This window comes from Ursus americanus, chromosome 5, assembly GCF_024610735.1.
Source record: "Ursus americanus isolate L20-20 chromosome 5, mUrsAme1.1.p, whole genome shotgun sequence".
Lineage (NCBI taxonomy): Eukaryota > Metazoa > Chordata > Mammalia > Carnivora > Ursidae > Ursus > Ursus americanus.
This window is the reverse complement of record NC_142131.1, coordinates 38216736-38227768: the sequence shown is the minus strand read 5'-3', so window position 1 is coordinate 38227768 and position 11033 is coordinate 38216736.

Sequence of the window (11033 nt, the reverse complement as noted above, 5' to 3'; positions counted from 1 at the left end):
CACTGTCATTCACAAAAAAAAGAAAAAAAAATCATGTCTGGCTCCTCTATGGCTTTGACTCCATTCCAGTGACTTTATACAGTTTATCAGGTGGTACCACTTCTGCTTACTAGAAAGCAGGAAGTTTTCCTGCTACACATATATTTTATCTTGTTGTTTTACCTTTTAATGAAAAGAAGTGAAACAGAAGCCATGTTTTAGAGAAATCCTTTTTAAGAATCTGATGAAATTTTAATTCCAAGAGAGGAAAAAAAAACACCACCAAATCTTACAAAGACGGGTATTAGAAGTCCCCTGCTTATAGAAAGAATACTCATTTATTCCCCAAAATCCCCATCACCAAAGCCATACAGGAATATCTTTGTCACAGGTACTAGAGTTTCATTAATCCCTGTGCGAGTTATTTTCAGTGGTGTACTGGTAAAATGGAAAGAAACAAAATGCCCTGATTTGTAGCATTTGCAGATTTCCATGGTGTAAATACCACGGCTGACTTCAAGCCACCGAAGGAAGCCCCAGTATACAACTGGTTATTTTTCCCATTCTGTTTCACCGCGAGCTAAGAGCTTATATAGTAACACTTGTCCTGGCACTAAAGAACTTAGGAAAGCTTTTAAACTTTTTCCAAGATCACAATCTTCATGTGTATTTCTATTTTATGTGATTACGTCACATAATTTGGTCAAGTTCTAAGTTCTAGTAACATCTGCATCCTATGTTTTTATGACTAGTTTGTATCTTTAGATTCTCTTTCAACGAAGTTTTCCAAAGCCACTTGGCTCACATTTATTTTTCCCTCTGCCTGTCATTTTTGCCTCAGTCATATGTCCAACTCAAGAAGCAACCACATCTCACAGAAAAAAAGTAGGGGGAAGGAAGACAAAATGTAATTATAGTTCTTTGAATTATTTCCTATGAGTGATAACATACCAATTCATCATTTTATTTTTTTAAAGGTATTTTGGGTTAGGAATAGAGAATCCTACCTGGAGAGAAAAGAAGACTGGCTTCTAATTAAAGTGCAGACAGGAGTCTGGTCTCTCTCCACATCTGCTGGAAATTATTCCTTTAAGGTTAGATCATGGTATTAATTCATGTTACTTGTTCAGCAAAAACAACTTCTAGAGGTTTTCTTCTCAGCACCAGTCACAAAGAAGGTATTCTTGGTCTTTTAGGAAATTATAGTCTCTCACCTTCATGATGCCAAAAATGATAATTGTTGCTAAAGTTCTGATACTTTTTATTAATTAAAACAGTTTTGAGAGCAGGAAACTCTTAAGTGACTTTCCCATTTATTTCTGACTTTAATCTAGTTGGAGCTTTAATATTCAAACTTTTTTTTTAAATTTTAATGTTTTTTTATTATATTATGTTAGTCACCATACAGTACATCCCTGTCAAACTGTTTTAATAACAATATATTTGAAATGAAGGATATCATGTATAGAAAATAAATGACTGAAATAGAATATATTTTATGGTTAGTTCTCAACAGTTTTTTTGATGCATACAAATTGTTCTTTAATTTGCAGTTTTTGAGGAAATATTCTATTTAGGGTAAGGGGAATGTGATCATTTTATCTCTGTTCTAAAGTTATACTATTCATTAGTGTAAATGAATAAACTGATTAAGAATGGATACTATCTCCAAAGCAGCTAAAGAATTCAAAAAGCGATTTTTGATTTAATTTGGACAAGTTATACATGATAGTATGTGAGGCCCATGTCCATTTCGGAGTGAAATTTCATAATTTCATTATATGGCTTTCATGTCCCATCAATGACATGTCCAAAACTAAACCCTCATCTGCACTTTCTAGCCCTGCCTCCACCAGTCCTGCTTTCTCCACACCATCACCCATCTCTGCATTGGCAATGCCGTCTTTCCAGTTGTTCAGGCTAAATATTTGCATTCCTGTCTTTGCATCACACCCCACATCCATTCTGTTATGATATTCTGTTGGCTGACACCTTCAAACTATATCCAGAATTTCAACATTATTTACCACTTCCTACTGTTACCACCCTGGTCAAAGGGACCATCAACTTGCACGTGGACTACAATACTAGCACCATAACTAGTCTCCCTGCTTCACACTTATTTCGCTGTAATTTATTATTAACATAGCAGCCAAGCGAAACTTTTTAAAACAGAAGTCACATAGCTATACTTCTGTGTTTAAAACCCTTCAATAGCTCCCCCATTTAATTCAGAGTAAAAGCCCACATACTCGCAATAGCTACAAGACTCTAGATAACTGCACCCTTGCCCTTAACCTCTGATCTCCTCTCTCATTATCCTCCCCGTTGCTCACTTTGTGCCAGCCACGCCATCCTTCCTGCACGTCATCAAATGAGCTACATGTGATCCACGTCAGGTGCTTCTACTGAATGAGCCCTCCATCGGAAACACTCTCCTCGAGATGTCCAAATGGCTATTCCCTCAGCTTCATCAAGTCTGCTCAAATGGCACTTTTTCGATGAGGCCTACAGTAAATGCTCTACTTTAAAACAGCAACTCACCTCCCTCCCATGTGCTCAATCTTTCTAAATTTCCATCTCCCATTATGTTCAATAATACAATAAACACCTAAGCACTTTGCCTTATAAATGTATTTAACTCTAACAAACAACCCTATATAGCAGGAGCCCCTGTTATCATTTCACAAATGAAGAAACTGAGCCTTAGAGAGGTTTCTTACTTACTTATTTATCATCCAATCTCCTACCCTAGAGTGCCCTACATGAGGGCAAGAATTTTTGTCAGTTTTGTTTACTATTATTCTAGTGTCCAGAACCATGTCTAACAAATAGTAGACATGTAATAAATACTTGTTGAATGAATAAATCAAGCAGTACATTTTTCAAAAGTATCCAATATCATGTTATTCCATATTGTATCATTTAATATCGCCATGATTTCACAGAGTTAGAACATTTTTACACTAAAAATGAAGGAAGTATTCAACCTCAGTTCAGGGACAGCTCTAACATTTGAATACATTTAGCTTTAGGAAAACCTTACTTGTCTTTTTCTCATTTTAACATAAGACACTTCGTCACAGATGGGCAATGATCCACAGACCAGTTGTGGGGAACCACACTTCTGTAGGGGAACACATTTCTACCCATATTCCCTGAGTACCTGCTCTTTTTTTAAATTAATTTCTTAAATTCAATTAATTAATATATAGTGTATTATTAGTCTCAGAGGTAGAGTTCAGTGATTCATCAGTTTTATATAATAGCCAGTGCTCATTACATCACGTGCCCTCCTTAATGTCCATCACTCAGTTACCCCATCCCCACCCACCTCCCCTCCAGCAACCCTCCGTTTGTTTCCTAGATTAACCACAAAAGACTCTTAATCATAGGAGTACCTGCTCTTTATAGAAAGCAATATTCTAACTCCTGAGATTAGAAAGAACCGAGGGCCAACATGTAGTGCATAGAAAGTAAGGCTATAAGGTTTCAGAACTGCAACTGATTTAATGGGCAAATGATATAACCTCCTAATATCTGTTTTCTCTTCTCTCACATGGGAACAATAACAGCTGCCTTTCCTACCTAACTGTCACAGTCAAAAGAAAGAATAGACAAGAAAACTGAGCTCTTAGAAAGCTTATAATGATCAGAGCAAAAATTTAATGGATAGTTTATGCCAAACACTCTTCAAGGCACTTTATTAGTAGTAACTCTTTCATTTCTTATAAACAAATCTATAGAGTAGGCTCTATTATTATTTCCATTTTACAAATGAGGAGGAGATCTGAAGCTTAGAAAAGTTAAATAATTTGTCCAGGTCACACAATAAGTAGAGGAGCTAGAATTCAAAACAAGACTGACTCCCAGAGTTTCTGTCCTTGATTACTAGGATACCGTGCCTCTCATTACATAAGCCAGACTGTTTTCTGGTATACCTTATACTGACCTACAGAGTTTATAAACTAGTGAGGCAAAGGGGGAAGACAACACCCAAAACTAAAATACAGAAAACAGTGATTACATTTGAAATGAATTATATATGTAAAAATGCTGGTGTGAACCAAAATTTCAGTTTGGTGGCATTAATCTAGAACTGTTTCATGGCAGAGGCAATTTTGACCATAATTTGGAAGGAAGGGAGAACATGGCATCGAGAAGAAGGTCATGCTTCAGGTGGAAAGGACACTGTGCAGACAAGCTATTAAGATAAATGCAAGAGACAGCAATGTGTCTACATAATGCCAAAACATCTGGTCAATTCAGTAAAAAAAAAATCTCTATCAATGTAGTGAATTTCTTCAGTCAATCCAGATGTTTGGCATCTTGTAGACAAAACATCCAGATGATTAACTGAAGATTTGACAGAGTTGACTGGATTAACCAGATGTTATAGCATTGTATAGACATGGTGTCAGGACGTTTGCTTGGCTGGAGGGGAGTCCAGCTGTAAAGGAGATAATGGCCCAGGCCATGAGAGGGGGCTTTGGAGCAGAGGACCTGGAGCTTAGATCTGATGTAACAGGGAGCTGCTGGAGGAGGAGTATGATGGAAATGATGCTTCAGGAAGAGGATTCTAACAACTCTGAGAATTAAAAAAAAAAAAAAAACAAACGGTGAGAGGAAAAGTTGTAGACAGGAAAGAGGATGTTAGGAGAGTGCAGGTGTGTGTGAGGTAATTACAGCCTGGACCAGAATCAGGCTTGGGAAAGCAACAGGAAGGAGCGGATCTGAAAAACATTACAGAAAAAGAACAGGAAGTCATGATGGCTAGACAAGGGAGTGAAACTGCACATCACCCTAAGGTTGGAAGTGCTGAGGCCTGGGAAAGCAGCTGCCTTCAGCCTCACCACAGTAGTAAAGCAAGAGGGGATCCCCAAGAGACTCCTCCCCTCAACCTCTGTTCCAGAGGCCACAGCCAGGCCCACAGGCAGAGGGAACCTGAATCACAAACACATCTCTCATACTAATGGTCCTCAATCATTTATGAGCCACCTACACTGATTTCCCTTCAAGTCCAATTTCATAAAAGGATTGAGAATGCTGGATTCAGGTTGTCAGGTAGACACAATTTCAGTGAAAAGCCTAAAAAGATGGTATTTTAATGGCATTTGCTTTTATACAACACATAATGTAAACCTAAGATATATAGGGGTATGAGTAAATTAGATGAAGTGAGATTATGAAAACTTACACAACACATATATTACTTGACAGACTGACATTCTAAAAGCCTGTTAACAGGCACAAATTAACGGCTGAATGTGAGAAGTTACAATATATATTTTTTAAATCCTTAATTTATGAAACCTTGGAATGTTCAACCCTTGGTTTAGATATTTCGCAGATTTTTTAAAATTTCAAGTATCTTATTTGATAAGAATCAAGTTTATAAGGAGACACATATTCCAATCTGTTAGATTCAAACTATGCTAGTTGTATAATAGCGTGCTCATGTGTATTAAAAAATATTCTAAATATCCTTGCAATTCATGGTTTTATAAATTTGCAGTTTCAAATATTTACAGCTGCAGGTTTATCAGCCTACATAGCCATTGTGTGCCCTTTACAAACACACCCAGGTTTTCTTCAACTACTTCCTTGCTCATTTCAACAGAGAAAGAACCTTCAATAGAAGTCAAACTCTGTTCACGGTTTGGTACAAAACTGAGAATCAATCTCTATTTCTCTCTTTCCTCCCCCCTCCTCCAACCAGAGGAATAAAACAGAATGTAAGATCATAAATATATGAATGAGCTTCAAAATCACCCTGAAGGAGGCAGAGGGGTCGGGAAACTTGTTAAAACCAGTTTTCCAGGCCTCAGAAATGACAAGTCCATTGATCTGAGGTAGGAGCCCAAGAAGCTATTGTTTTTTGTTTGATTTTTAACAAGTTCTCCCAACTAATTCTGATGCCTGTTTTCTTGAAAATTAGACGCGCTGCTCTAAAGCAGAAAGCTTGCGACTGGAAAACATCTATTGGACATGTGAATCTAAAATGGTTAAAGCAGATTTAAAATTTCTTTTCTTAATCCAAGAAATCATATCTCTTCATGTAATAAGCTCCTAGGTAAATCCGCTGTGTTCTTTGATGTGCAGAATTTTCCACGGAAACAACATAAAGTCAAGTACACCTGTGCACGAACCTGATCAGCCTAGAGGACAGAGGACAGCTTGTCTGTTCTCAGTTCACAGCACTTCCCACCAGAGCCCTTCCTGAACACAATGTTTACATGATGAGGAAATGTAACAAATGATCTTGGTAAATGTCTCCAGTGCTCCAAGGCTAAGAGTCACTTATTTATCAAACAGAAAAAAAAAAAAAAAAAAAGCTGAGTTCCCTGAAACAATGGGTGATTTATCCAGGTATTTAAATACAACCTTCGTACAGCCATTGTTTTATAAGGAATACCTTGAAATTAGTAGATGGCTAACTAGTTATTCAAAAGGTAAATCAGTGAAATGTTCCCCGTGATAACATTGAGATTAGAGTGCTTGTTCTTTACATATCATCTCTTAGGTGCCACTTTTTTGGCAGTATCGACTACACTACAGTACAAGAAAGACTGGTGGATTTTTTTCCCCAGTACTATAGCTCCATTTGCCTTAAAATCAACTTATTCTCTTAAAACTTCTTCCAAGGATACAGGAAAGAAAATAAATTGGGAGAATTTTGTTAGAGGCCCTCATTACCTTAGGTATCAAAATTGAAAGTCAAATTTAGTTTTTATGTGCTTCAAATGATGCTTTTGAAACACATCGAGGATATTACAAATAAGCCAAGTGGTTTGGACTTGAGCAGTGATTCTCTCCCACTTATCTGTTCTCCTGCCACTTTCAAATCTCATCTAGCAACCACAGAAAATGATCTCATGCCCAAGTGGGAGAGAGTTAGGACAGGATAGGATTGCAAAAGAAAACCTTCACCAGTTTTCAAAACACAGAAAGTACCTGCATTCTGACACAGGTTAAAACAGAGAGAAAGATTCATTTACAGGAGCTCCTTCTTATCCCCCACATAAAAATACTAATGCTCAAAGCCTCCATCTTAACCACAGTAATGATAAGGGTAAAATAATAAACATATCCTTTTTAGAGTATTTCAATGATTCCATAGCTTTGACATTATTTATAGCATTGAAATGCCTTTTGGGTATTGTACTTTTTTTTCCTCAGGGTCATTACTAGCCTATATGGTGCCTCTGTGTGAATTAGAAAAAGGCACTCATTACCCAAGACACTTTACTTCCATGTCAGAAAATTGTGATAATATACTGATTTTGTTTGAACAAGACACTTCACCACATCTGCAAGAAAAACCGAGATAATAAATATCAAATCTATGTTGCTGGTGATGTGAATCATATCCCCTTAGTCAGGGTACCCTTGTGCAATGACCAATGACACAACTGTGAGAGACAGCTCTTCCTGCTCTCCCCCTTCACTGTCTGGCTTCTCCATGTGCTAGCCAACCCAAAGGGTCCTGAGAATCTTACTGAAACCCTAGTAAACTGCTCTGTCAAACATCACTCATATTCTTCCTGCCAATTCAAATCTACCTTTTCGGAATTCCCTCCTCCTACTTCTGATCCTGATTTCTCTTTCTCCCTTTCCTACTAGCAATTCTTGTTCTGTTTCTGTTTTTCCTGGGCTCTGTTCTTAGGCTCTAATTCTGAGGAATCTGGTCAATATTCCCTGAGATAAAATGGCCTTTGGAGCTAGGGCATTTTGCAGGTGGAAGCTAAAAGGGCTGCCTATTTCACACAACTTAGCCTGTACCACTTCACTGTTTCCCACAGCGAATATTCCAGTAAATACTTGGCTTCCTGTAAAACTTGGGGCACAGGCCTCTAGATTCAGTGACAAGACAATAACCTGTGACGTAGGCCACGAGATGTTCCATCACATGTGCAGAGGTCCATGACTTGTTCAGGAAAAGGATCTGGAATTTCAGACTCTACAGTAACTAAAGAGACTTCTGTCAGTCACTGTCCAGGTTCACAGCCCTCTGCCTCTGGCCTCCAACGTTCTACAGCACTCTGAGAAATATGGTTCTTCACCAAGCCTACAATTCAATACCCATCCAGTAAGAGGAGAAACAAAGACATTCTTTGCAGCCCTGTTACCTGTATGAGTAGCTAAAGTGTCTCTACACAGGCTAGGGACAGTCCCAAGTTTAAGAATGAGATCTTCATGCCCTACCAGGCTGGGGGAAGATTGTGTTCCTGAATGACATTTGAATATGGTCCATGACCTGTCTCCAGCTCCTGGGTGAACCCTCTCTGTATGCATAACGTGGGAAAATATTTAGTGCCTCTCTTCAAAGAAAACCTCCTCTCTGCTAACAGGGGTTAGTAATATGTTAGAATGGAAAACATACCCCTGTCTCTTCTCTCTTCTTCTCCCTCCTTTAAATACGTAAGACAATGTCTCCTGAACTTATTGGAAAGAACTACCTGAAGAGGCAGCCATTTCAAAATCCATGGTGACCAAAGAAGTCTTCCAGCATCTGAATGTCCATTCCCAATTTGCCTTGTATCCCACATTATCCTCACCGTTGGTGAGTAAAACATATCCTACCAATAGGGGAAAAAAATGTTTTGTTTTTCTACAAGTGCACATTTCCTCCAACCATCTTCGGTGCAAAAAAATGAAGTAAACATTGACCTAAAAATGTTAAAGCACCTTTAAGAACCAAGCAGGGGTTTTTTTTCCTCTTCTCAGCCAATATGATGTGGGCAAGGTTTGACATTTCCAATGAAGTCTAAAATTACAATAGGGCTAAAAACATAACCTTAGTGGCCACTGGCCTGACATGAGTCTGGTTAAACCTTAAGGAAACTCTTCCAAGATAGGAGTTAGATGCTTCAGAATTTGTTGGAATGTGGTCAACAGAAAAATAAAATTTCAAAACCTGGTTTACTTGCATGAAGGACCTCCATGAGATAGACTCTATACAGGAAACAATTCCATCTTCCAGAGTGAATATTCACTCATTTTCTTTTCCAGCCAGGAGTTTGTAAGAAGCCAGCAGGCAATGCAGTCATGTGGTAATGTCCTTCCCCCTGCCAAGATGGATTAATGCTGGGAGAGCTTACAACTAGTGAGTAATCAGTAGTGCTTGCAGACCCTCCAAGATCCCCAAGGTGTGATTATTTTCATACGTAGATTTCTGTCATCATCCTCCAAAGGGTGCTTTGTCATTTCCTTTACTCTTCCCTCACTGGACTCTCAAGACCATGTTACAAGGACGACATAGTTTCCAAGTTATTGCCAATCTCCTTTTCAAACCAAGTTAGTGAGCACTTTAGACACACTGGTAAAATGTGAAGGCTATATTAACGAAATTTTGCTAGTTTTTTTTTTTAATGATTTTGTAAAGGTATGAATAGTTGTTTATTAAAATAAGAGTTAGAACCTAACTCTCCTCTTGGCCCACTGATGTGGTTTATTATGTGCCTACCTAATCCTCAGATTGATATTAAGGTGTCAAGGAACTATTAAGATCTCGGACTATGAATAACTAAATTGAAACAATAACCCCACGACACCCAGGTGGCTCAGTTGGTTGAGCATCCAATTCTTGATTTTGACTCAGGTCACAATCTCAGGATCATGAGATGGAGCACAGCATTAGGTTCTCTGTTCAGCAGGGAGTCTGCTTGGAATTCTCTTTCCCTCTGCCCCTCCCTCTGCTTGTATGCACACCTGTCTCTCTCTCTAAAATAAATAAATAAATTGGAGCACCTGGGTGGCTCAGTCTGTTAAGCGTCTGCCTTCGACCCAAGTCATGATCCAGGAGTCCTGGGATCGAGCCCTGCGTCGGGCTCCCTGTTCAGTGGAGTCTGCTTCTCCCTCTGCCCCTCACCCTGCTTGTGCTCTCTCTCTCTCACTCTGTCTCTCTCTCAAATAAATAATTAAAATCTTTTTTAAAAAGAGATCCCAATTATATAAGATCTGAGTTTTCAAATTAATTGCTCCTGACATATTTTAGCATTTACTATCATTCATTCCTAAATTTCTCTTAACTACCATCCTATTCTTCAATTAGCATTCAACTCCACTCTGGGAATAAACAGGACTCTGAAATGGGAAGTCTCACATCAAAAGAACTCACATTCTGCAAAAAGCCTTATGTTCAAGTTCTGTCTCTGCCACCAACTAGTTGGGAATCCTTAGATAATTCACCTAAACTCTACGAGCTTTGGTTTCCTCACCTGTAAACTGGACATAAGGTTTACCTCAAAAGATTGTTGTGAGGGATTAAATTGGCTCACTCTTGCAAAGTGTTTAGCACAGTGCTCGATAAACGCTAACTACAATAGCATTTGTGTTAGCAATTATTATTACTATTACTATTACCTCCTTCAGTCAAATCTTACCTAGTTTAGAACCCTTGTCTAATAGTAAGTTTTAGTTTCCTATAAGCTTTAAACTTACAGCTCTTCCTTGCTGGTGGAGCTGGGAATCAGGTCAGCGGATGCTCAACAGAGCTGTGTAGCTACTTTGGATTGTCCTGTTACTATCCCTCTCCAATGCTGGTTTCCTTGACCTGAGCCTAACATCCTTCCCCAGGGCTTAGGGACCTGCAAGCCTTTGCTTCCTAGTCACTCAGGAGGTAGGTATCTCTTTGTCCTCTTCCCAGAGCCCTTCAGCTCTGAGTCCCAAGTCTTAAGGTCATACCCTATAAGAACGGTATAATTTTGGCAAACTGGGCCAAATGTATCTCCAGAAACTCATAAATTCTGATCAGCAACTCCAACACCAGGCTCACTGTATTGCCCCTGATTCACAGTAGCCCAAGCCATAAACCAGTGGGCCCTGCCTTTGCTGATGTCAGAATCTTCCAAGAGTTTTGAAAAACACAGATGTCTGCCCCAATCCCAACCCTGGAAGTCTGTATTTTTAAGTTGCCTGGGTAATTCTGATGATAACCCCAGTTTGAGAAGTTCTGATTTTAGCAACTACCAAACATCCTTATCTGTTCTTCCCATGTCTTGGAACTGCATTATCTTTTCTGAACTACAGAAACCTGCTGCTGTTTCTTCTAA